An 11,314-nucleotide genomic window follows, 5' to 3' on the forward strand; every position below is an offset into this window, starting at 1 on the left:
TTTTTTTTTTTGTTTTTTGTTTTTTTGAGACAGGGTTTCTCTGTGTAGCCCCAAGTGCTGGGATTAAAGGCGGGCGCCACCACCACCCAGCGAAAAATTAATTTTTTTCCAATAGAATGACACTGGTTTTATCAATTATTCCAAGGCAGATTCAGGAGTAATTGATGAACATATTATGGACTCCACAGAGTTTTTCTGTGCTTTTATTTGGTTACAGATCAGTGTTGGATTTTGGTTTTGGAGTTTTTGTTGTTGTTGTCATTATTACTGTTTGTGTGTGTGTGTGTGTGTGTGTGTGTGTGTGTGTGTGTATGGTTTTATTTTGTTCTTTGTTTTGGGGATCATTTATTGTTGTATTTTTTTCTTTTGAAAAAAACTTTAAAGATGGATGTGGATGGAGGGAGGCAGGACCAGAAAGGACTTGGAGGAGGGAAAAAATATGATCAAAATATATTTAAATAATAAAAAATAACACAAAAATAAGCAAAAGAAAAAGGAGAAAATGCTCAGAGAATACACTTCAAGTATGTATAAAGTTGAGACTTATAGAAAACAAAATATAATGTAGCTATTCAATCACGTGATATTTTTAAGTATGCAAAATAAATTATACATAGCTGATAAAATTTGTGAAATTATACAATGTATACTATTTCTCTCTAAAGACAAAACAAAACAAAAAGCAAGCAAAAAACCAAGATGTGGCACTGAAATAGAATGGGAAAAGGAGATTTTGGTTATATGTCACCTTTCCTTCCAATCCTGGGAAGTCCTGTAGTGTCCAGAGGCTGGAGATGATTTGGGTGGGGGTCAGGGCAAGAGTGTTATGTGTGGAGCTTGATCCAGTCCCAGTAGCTGTGGAGTCCTCAACAGGAAACTTCTCTTTGAAACAGATGGAGACCATTACAAAACAAAAACAATAAAGAACAAAAATATATAAACAAACAAACAAACTAGTCAGAATGCAGAGTTATGGAGCTCAATCCAGAGAGATAACAAACTAAGTAAGTAAGTAAGTAACCAATCAACCAACAAACAAAAAAACCAAACAAACCTGAGGATCAGTGATCATTGTTGAAAACAGGGCAGAGAGACTTATAGTAGCCATAAGATTAGGCAGGGTATTGTGAGACTGTTGCCAAAGAATATCAGAAGCCATATCCACGAAGTCTCACCAACATAATTGACTAAACATGCGCTGAACAAGGACAATAATAGATGTCTAAAAGTACATAGAGAAAAGCTGAGGAGACCTAAGTCCTACACAAGGAACTCCAGAAAACAAAGAAATTCTCAGAGTAGAAGAAATAATCATCTTTGGTGAAGAGTGAACCAATTGGTTATCTGATTACCAAGTAGCCTGCCCTGAAACATACATCGAAGTAATATCATATGGACTGAGAAGATAGTATTTTTTTAAAAAAGAAACTTAGTATTTATTAATATGTTAATTTATCACTATAGTACTTTGTCTTCCACTGACCAATCTACAGTAAGGATTACTTTTTCAGACAACGTATCCCAAGGTAGTCTCAAATTCACTTTGTAGTGGAGGCTGGCCTTGAACTTATGATCTTCCTGCCTTCATTGCCCAAGTGCTGAGATTGCAGCCATGTGCCACTCCACTCTATTCAAGTTCAAAGAATCTTAAAAAGTACAACTTTATAATAAAATTTCCTATCTAGAAAAAAATGTATGTATATATATATATATATAAATGTATTTATGTAACAAAAAAATGATAAAAAAAAGAGGCCATAGTTTTGAGAGTTTAAGGAAGCAGCACGAAGGAGACTTCAAAGAGTGCAATAGGAGGAAGGAAGTAATGATATTATAATAGGAAAAAAGGAAGTAATAAAAAAGAGCAGTATGAAGCACCCTAAAATAATAAATAAATGAATAAATAAATAAATAAATTAGCGTAAGGATGAGCCCTTAAAAAGAAATGCAATGTATTGCTGGAAACTGGTGAAATAAAGTCAGATTCTGAAAAAGAATTTAAAAAAAATCAGAAGTGGAAAAAACAAACAAATAAACAAGCAAAAACCAAAACCAAAACCAAACAAAATACCCCCATAACAACAACAACCAAGTAAACTTCATTCTGCCTAGATAGTATACTTCTATGTTTGACGATTGTAGGTTCATCAAGGACATTGGCAAACAAATAGGAGATATAACCCATTAAACTAGGAGTCCAAGCTTTGATTTGCATTATTAAAAAACAGGATGATATTTTGCAACACCTAAGAACACATCGTTCCCATATAAGCTATAGTCAATAGTCTGAATAAAAAAGAATGCGGGATAATAAAAAGCTGTGCATATTTGGGTTTAGACAGTGAAGGGGATAGTTTAAAATCATGAAAAGAAAACTTCCTTTATGTGGTTTTGGTGGGGGATGGTTCCTCAAATACTTTAAGGAAACTGTCGGAGTCACTGTTTCTAGGTTCCTCCAGAGAGTCAGCACCCTCATTTTGACTTGAAGAAGTATACAAAGAACATAGAGAACTATGGAGAGTTACAGGTTGATAGATGCAAATTCTCAGGTGACTATCATGCTTGGAATTACAAGGGAATGTAGATTTGAGTGGTTTGGGGGTAGAATGAAAGTATGTGTTCATGTGTCCCAAGACTTCATATATGATGATTAGGGTCTGTGACAATAGAAAATAAATAACTCTTGGATTGGATTATGAGGTTGTGTAACTTGTCTAAGGCTCCTACTTGCGCCTTGCCTCTTGACCAGGGCAAGCCACTTGCTTTTGGGAACTGGAGAGTGTTTGATAGCAGTAACAGTGCAAATTATTCTTGATAAAAGGTTCATTTGTATTTGAATGCCTATCAGCAAACTGGATGAAGTTAAATATTTCAGCTACCAAGTGCTCGAGATTCATGATAATACCCAATTCGTAGTCTAATGAATTTACAAGTCCTATAACCAAACCAGAAAAGACCACTTTGACCCTTTCTGTTGTTATTTGTATCTCAAAATTCTAAGATATGCCTGCAGATGGCTAAGTGTACTAGAGTCATTTAATCTACCATTTTGACAAAATACCTGAAACTGGTTATTTATATAGAATAAGGTTTATTGAGCTGACAAGTTTAGAAGCTGAAAGTTAATGATTTGTACCCTTGTTTGTTAAGTGACTGATAGGGAGTCCTTGGCAGTGTCACACATAACAAGTGGCCATAAACATGATTAGTACATGTAGGGAGATACTATTTTATAACAACTTGCTTTCATAGGAACTAATTCAGCCCTTGAGACTGCATCAATCCTCTCTAAGAGTAGAACATCCAAGGTCTTAATCATCTTGGAAACTGCCTCACCTCTTTGAGAATCCACTACCTCTAAACTTTGTTACAATGAGGATTGTGTTTCTATCCCATGTACTCTTTGGGAATCTACTCAAACCATATAAAAACTATAAGATAAGGACATACTTTATTGATAATTCTATGAAACTAAAGTAAAGTAGTATACATTAGGCTGTGGCACCACATCGATGGCATATGGGTAGCTCTTGATAAATAGAATATAAACACTATGCCCAAATAAGTGCTATGAGCCACACTATGGAATGTGGCTATGACCATGTGGATAATTCTTTTGACCATGCTTTGCTACATTGTTACTTTTCCATATAATATTGCTTAGGGTCCAGGCATCTGGTCCTAACAATGCAAAGTAAATGAGTGGACTATAAAGAGATCTTTTGTAGTGACACAGACTATAGCGTTTGCTACATGGAGTGGACAAATACATGCCACTCATGTGGATGTTCCTAACAAAAGCTTTTGGAAATGAGATAACTTGAGCTTTTATACCTCTCAGGGGACTGATGTCCAATGAGTTTATAACAATTACCTGCTGGATAAATCAATCCCTGAGCCATGGAAGTCTGTTTAAGAATCAGTCAATTTCACATTCAAATTACAAGACTAAACACACATCAGTGCCCAGTAACTCTTGTCAATTACATTTATGTCATTCAAAAATGTGAACTGGGGTCTCAGAAGATGGACCAGCTGCTATGAAAGTATGAGGGCTGGATTTTTAATCCCTAGCAGCTATGTAAAAAAGCAAGGCTGGTTGTAGACATCTGTCATCTTGGTGTATGGCAGCAGAGACAGGAAGATCCTTAGCATTCATGTTCAATAATACACTGTGCTACAGAAAGTAAGGTGGAACATGACTGAGGAAGGTGCCTGAAGCATATGTGTGTTCATGCTTGCGCACACAGACACAGGCACATATACACACACACACTCATACACACACACACACACACACACACACACACACACACACACACACCACACCACACTAATGGAGACAATATACCAAAGGCTAAGGCACATTTGGATCTGGCAACTTGATCACCTTCACTACTTGGACTGGTAATAAGGGAACCAATTGTGCCTCCTTGATATTGACACTTGCTTAGCCTTTATGAATTTTCTATCTTTTAATGCTTGCTAGCAACGTCATTGGTGCTTTTTGTTTTCTTTAAAAGATTTATTTTATTTATATGAGTACACTATAGTTGTCTTCAGACATGCACCAGAAGAGGGCATCAGATTGCATTACAGATGGTTGTAAGCCATCATGTGGTTGCTGGGAATTGAACTCAGGACCTCTGGAAGAGCAGTCGGTGCTCTTAACCACTGAGCCATCTCTCCAGCCTCATCATTGGTGCTTTTTATGATGGTTTTTCCCTCAGACAGCTACATAAAAGAAAACAGAGCCATCAGACATTTGAATCGTTAATTCGAATACCAACTGAGGAATGGATCTAGGACTGGAAGCTAATTGGACTGACTTGCGTGGTGCAAATACTAAATACACCACTCTAGTGCAAGAGCAATATGGCACTGTGGTGAATGCTGTAGACTATTCTGATTGACAGGAGTGGAACTAGACCAGAAAGACTGCAAGTGCAAATTTTCAATCTTAGAATGAACAATTATTCCTTTCCTGGTTTTCAAATGAAGAATACATCTCAGGACTAGCTTGTAGTTCTGGCTGCCATATTAACCAAGACAGGGATTCCTGATTCTATTCTGAAATTGAAGCTTTTCCTTCTTACCATCTTTCCATGGGATTGTAGAGGTTGAGGGAATAAACTTGAGGAATGTCAGGATGTTGGTGTCTTTTCTAGTGGGTGTCCAGTTTGTGAGACTCTGACTTCTCTTCCTATATTAAAGAGTTGACACCAGTAAAGGAGGTATATGAAAACAGGATAATGGGTATCTGATGTGATCATTTAGATGGGGATTTAGAGAATGAAGTGCAATACTTGGACAGTTAGTGTCATATGTAATACAATAAACATCTCAATTTGTGGTAAGAATGAGAAATATCCGAGTGGGTTTGAATCAAGTCAGTGAATGATTGTCAAAATATAGTTGATAATTACCCTATGAGCTGTGGCTGACATAAAATATTGAGTAAACTCTGTAGGAGTTTAGCAAATAAGGCCAGCAAATATACTAAAGCACAATGAGCAGTCTCAGAAACTTGCCCCACTGTTTGAATCACATTTTTATCCATTATGAGTATCATATAATCAGGCCTTGGGCATATCTGAACACAAATCTTGAGGAGGCGCCATGATTCCCATATTTCCACATCCTTTCCCCTCTCTTCTTCTGGCTTGAATATGTAGTCTGTGGCTGTGAAACTACTCTGGGGATGCTTTGGATTCCCCTCTACCTTTAGAACACATATGATTTATTCATAATACCTCACTCACTAGAATACCATCTCTGAAGATTTAGAACCTGCCTGTCCTTGACACATGCACATGGGTACCATGATAAGCTACTGCAAACATGGAGGAGCCTGGTTTGTGAATAAACATTTGCATAGTTCTGAGAACTCACTGATACCAATCACTGGGTCCCTTTGTTTCTGGTAATATGTAAAGATTTTTCACCTCCCTGTCAATATTTGACTGAGCTCAAGGGAATAAGTGTCAGTAGAAAAGAAGCTCAATATTTTATAGTAATTATAGCCCCTAGGAAATTCCTTTATTAACTTATTAGGCCTTTGGTAACTTTATAAACTTTAATACTCATTTTCAGGAGCCATTTCTGTAGAAATTAAAGAGTTGCTTGTTTAAAATAAGCCATTCATTAAATTATTACCTTTTGATCTTGGAAAATATTTTTCTTTTTACAACATAAAATATTAGTATTCTTTTGTATGAGCAGTTACAATATTTTACACAATACAGGAAGCACGCAATGACTGTGTCAAAACAATGATTTTAATCCTTACTCTATCTTAAACCTGAAGAAATCAACATAAAAGAAGTGAAAGGTATTCTTAATAAATATTGCATAAGAGGTAGCTATTAAAATGAAGATATGCAAATAACAGAAGCATCTTTAAATAAAAAGCTATAAAAGACATTTACACACAGAAATCTCATATAGCCCTGAAAAAAGAGGTACTGCCATCTATTATGATATAGATGAGTTTATGTATCATTGTGCCAAATTAAATACATACAGATGCCTAAAGAAGATACTGCATGAACTCATTCTGTCAATGAAGATGTATAAATAAAGAGAAAGTTCTAATAGACAGAAAGAGATTACTAGATTACTACACCTAGTTATTAAACCTAATGGTAGTTAACAGAGAGAAAAGTAAGTTATAGGATCCAAATGTACAGGTAAGTATTAGGGTAAATTTGTAGATACAGCCTACAACATGGAGAATGAAAACAGTATTCTCTATCATATTTAAAATTACTACAAAAGTGAATTAAGTTGTTCTTACTATACATGTGCTAATTATGGAATGAAATAGATTTAGTTTGTTTAAACCGAGGTAATCATTTTATTGTGTGTATGTGTGATGTGTACCTTTAATTTATATGTATGCATAGTAAAGACTATTTAAAGAAGAAATGTTTACTTATTTTCTATCATTTATAAAGAGCTGAACTATATAATGGGTTATTGGCTTCACATATATTTTATAAATTTAATTAAAAAGTTTTTACAATTTTAAGATAAATTCTTAAGGACTTTAAAAGAACTCAACTTAGGGAATGAGGAGACATATTACTCAGAGAACAACCTTTTGCAAATGTTTGGCTTGTCAGAATCCATGTCAAAAGTGTGGGTGTCAGGTAAAGGTCTTGTAAATTTACAACTGGCAGGGGGGTGGAGCCTAGATATACAGACAGCTAATTGAAGTTCATTGATTAGCTAAGTCAGGCTAGTAAATCAGCTTCAGGTTCAATAAGAGAATCTTGTCTCATAAATCAGGGTAGATAGTCATTGTATACTAATATTTACCTCTGGTCTGTACTCATACCTGTACATATGAACACACACCTTCACTGGCAAGTGCATATACCAAATACACAATAATACATGTACATGCCTCCCTTCCCCCTTCTCTCTGTCTCACACACACATACACACACACACACACAGTCTTCAATTTTTCAAAGTGAAGGAATATAAAAGGATCAGCAAATTGTTTATTACTCAATATATGTCTTTTTACTTTGATGAAATTAAAGAAAACTCATATTATGAGTCAGGAACTCAGAAACATATCATTGCAGAAGGTCATTCATTGCACCTGTCTTTCACAGTATTAATGCTTCAGCTTGTTTGGCATAATCTAGGTTAGCATTTAGATTAATATTAGCATTCATACTCATTTCACTGTCTCTTTGAGAAATCTGACAGCTTGGCATAAATTATATTGGTCAAATGAGTCTTGATCACTTATATTCCAGCCATTATTATTACCCAATTTTCACAGAGGAGAAGACTAATTGGTGCCTGGATTCACAAAAATGTTTTCTAGAAAGGCTCTGTATTTCTGAATCCTTGATGGTGTCTATATTTAGGCATCAGTAAGGGTTGGGCATATTAAACCTTCAGTCGTAGGGAATTCAGAGAATGTCTTATGTGATTTCTTTGGACACTTCCTATAATGTTATTGCATATGATGCTGTATATCGTGTCCATGAGAGAAGAAATGTGAAAAGAAGTGAAAGCACTGTGCATTTTCTCTGGAGATATCTTTCATTGTTACTGTGTTGTAGATTCTTATGCAAAGGCTTTAGGCAGGACAATGCCTTCCATTAGCTTAGGTATGAGGAAAATAGAATAAATGACATAAATTCTGGTGTATTTCTGATTAGTGTTGTTCATAGTCAAATATTTTAATTCAGCTCTAAAGATTTGAATGTACATCTGTCAAAAGAGCATGACTTGTGTTGTCTAAGGCAAATTTGACATGCTCAGTAACAGGAAGTATATCTTCTGGCTCAGAGAAAAATCACAGAGGCAGAAATATGCTTTATACTGAGGATTATGTGTATATTCATGATTTTTTTTTGGCAAGAATGATAACATGAGTTTAAAATAGAAAGGCTTTTAGGAGGATTAAAAGATTTCTTAACCTGCAAGTACAAAAATGATGAAAGTAATACCCTGAAGGGTATTCTTTACCAACATATACTGAGGCTCTTTAAATATCTGCAGCTTGGGGAGTAGTAGCTGTGTCAGCATTGTAAAGTTGTCACTACAAATAGAGATAGTTGGCAAAACTCTTGCATTAATTTAGAAACTATTTTGACAGCCTCTTTAGCTTTCTTTTTGAAGTAAATATGAATGTTTATACTCTTAACATTTTATCATTATTTTTCCTTTCTGATTAGTAGGCATTAATTGACAATGCCTACAATACCAAAACTTGATCTATAGAAATCTTTTAAAATGCATTCTATCTTTATGTTATGCTTCGATTATGAAAATAGCATCCTATCAAACAATCCATATATTTTAAAATATTCTAAGTAACAGAGGTTACTTAAAACCATATTATGACAATGACTTCTGAGCTTGTATCTGGAGTCCAGTCACCTGTACTAATTCAGTAGTATGGATGGATATCTGATGCTTCTCTGTGGTATCACTTGGATTCACTCACTGGGTATGAAAAAATGCAATGACACAAAGAACACTGTTTCCTTCCCTTAGTCATCATGGACTTGGGGGAAGAAAATGATGAGCCTCCAACTCTTATGGTAGTTGTGCAGTGTGTGGGAAGGGAGGGAGACTTAGAGCTATTAACAATAAGGAAAGGTTGACGAATGGGAAAAGGGCAAGAAAAGAGTCAGTAAGAAAGCAGAAAAATAAAACAAGAGACGTTAGTAAGTGTCTATAAACATTGGTGCTCTGATTAGTCTCTGTAGAGTTGTAACAGAACCTAGAGACCAGAAGCTGGTGCTTGCTTCCCTGGTGCACAAGTCAGACCCATGGATTGCCAAGGCAGGTGTAGGGGGTGGGGGACCTTGTGGGAGAGATTTTGGTGATCGAGGTGAAGTTCAGTGAGGATTTTCATTCATACAAGACCCAAGAAACCAGAAAATATGCCAGGCAATTCCTGTGCCGTTTTGCATTTCAGATATTTACAAAAAGTGTTTAAAGGGGAGAAACATTTAGCACTAAAGATGAAAAGGGATGCCTGGACAATTGACATGTGGGGAAAAGGCCAAAAAAGGGAAAGGGAGTTAACAAAGGAAGAGAAGAAAAGACAGAGGAAACTAGGTTAATGATCAATAGATCTGCCAATGTGTGAAGGTGGAAACTTATTTTGATAAGTCACTTGTATGCATTTAGAATTCTGGTGGAGATCCATGGAGAAGAGCAGAGGACCCCTAGGCCACAGGGGTTTATGTGATGCCTAAGCATGTCCATTTGGTAGTCAGAAACTCAGGGCAAAAATTTTGTTGTCCCAATTAGCACAAGTATAAATACTATTTTTTTTTCTAAATTTTATTTAGTCTCTTTTTTTTTCAGTCAAAACTTTATCCTCTTCCTGGTCTACCCTCTGACTATTCCACATTCCATACCTCATCCCCCACCTCATCCCCCCAACCCTGACTCCAATCCCTGACTCCAATGGAAACATGATGACCACCAGCCCCCCCTACTCCTTAGGGTCTCCAGTCTCTTGAGGGTTAGGTGCATGTTCTCTGAGTCCAGACCCGGCAGTCTTCTGCTGTATGTGTGCTGGGGGCCTCATATCAGCTGGTGTGTCCTGCCTGCTTGGTGGCTCAGTGTTTGAGAGATCTCAGAGGTCCAGGTTAGTTGAGACTGCTGGTCCTTCTATGGGATCACCCTTCTCCTCAGCTTCAAGGATCATGAGAGCTACTCAAATTAGTAAAATGTGAATGGGAGTATAATATTACAATTCAACTCTTATATTAGCCGTTCCACAGTCACATGTTTATCAAGGTCAGGATGCTCTTGCATAGTTGTTGATGTTTAAAAAGAATTTCATTATTGCATTATGAAATTCGCTATTTCTTCACATTTTTAATAGGAATATAATTATTAGTGCCATGTTAATACCTAATAAAACCATGATTTTTTTTTGCTAAATATTCCCATTTTAATGCATTTTTCTCTTTTTGTGATTTTATTAGTAGTGTATTAAAGTATTAAAGGGCATATAAAGTAGCTTAATAAATATCAATTACAAGTTTGTAGTAGTTTAAATATGTAATTCCTACTCATACTGCCTGAGTTTTTTCTTGCAATCTCTGCCTGCATCAAATAGTATGTATTTTGAAATAATTTCTAGTTAGAAAAATGAAAACTTATTTCTAACTTTTTATTTTCCTTGTTTACTAATGAAAATACTTTTGGTAGAATGTATAAGGAACTTGATTCATACATTGATATTTAATACTTTGCATTCTCACTTTTGATATTTATAGATCATGTACACAGAAAAAATTCCATTTTCATATTGTTGCAAGATAATTCTTGTGAATTTGTGTTGTTTAGATTTATTTTTGTCATTTTTATGATTATAAGGGTAAGCTGATTTAAGATTTTCAAATCATGCTTTTTTTTTCAAGGTAATTTCCAATTATGTAGATCTGTTTGGCTTGTAATTTGAGATGTAGATAGATCATGCTAGCCTTAAACTCACAGAGATCTACCTGCCTTCTGAGATTTTTGGATTAAATAATTATGCCATCACATTCTGCTAGGAATTCCAGATCAAATAAAACTTGTCTAGACAGGAAGTAGTGGCACACACCTTTAATCCCATCACTTGGGAGGCAGAGGCAGGCAGATTTCTGAGTTCAAGGCCAGCCTGGTCTACAGAATGAGTTCCAGGACAGCTAGGGCTACACAGAGAAACCCTTTCTCAAAAACACAAAAACCAAAAAACAAACAAACACCTGTTTAAATGTTTTTTCTAAAACTATTGAGTGGTTTCATATGAACTATACACACATTTATATATATATAT

The 11,314-nt window shown here is 35.6% G+C and overlaps 1 protein-coding gene across 3 annotated transcripts in view; it reads right to left on the bottom strand.

Annotated features, from left to right (window-relative positions):
* The window catches only part of Epha6 (EPH receptor A6), a 922,972-nt gene that overhangs the window by 481,614 nt on the left and 430,044 nt on the right, over positions 1-11,314 (bottom strand). The window contains exon 1 of one of the 3 annotated variants that reach the window (XM_031364195.1): positions 749-970. The exons of the other annotated variants lie outside the window; for them this stretch is intronic. The gene's annotated coding sequence lies outside the window, so the exon portion shown is untranslated. Of the gene's footprint in view, positions 1-748; positions 971-11,314 lie in introns of those variants that run through there. 3 annotated transcript variants of the gene reach the window in all.

The sequence above is a fragment of the Mastomys coucha genome, unplaced genomic scaffold (genome assembly GCF_008632895.1).
Source record: "Mastomys coucha isolate ucsf_1 unplaced genomic scaffold, UCSF_Mcou_1 pScaffold12, whole genome shotgun sequence".
Taxonomy (NCBI): domain Eukaryota; kingdom Metazoa; phylum Chordata; class Mammalia; order Rodentia; family Muridae; genus Mastomys; species Mastomys coucha.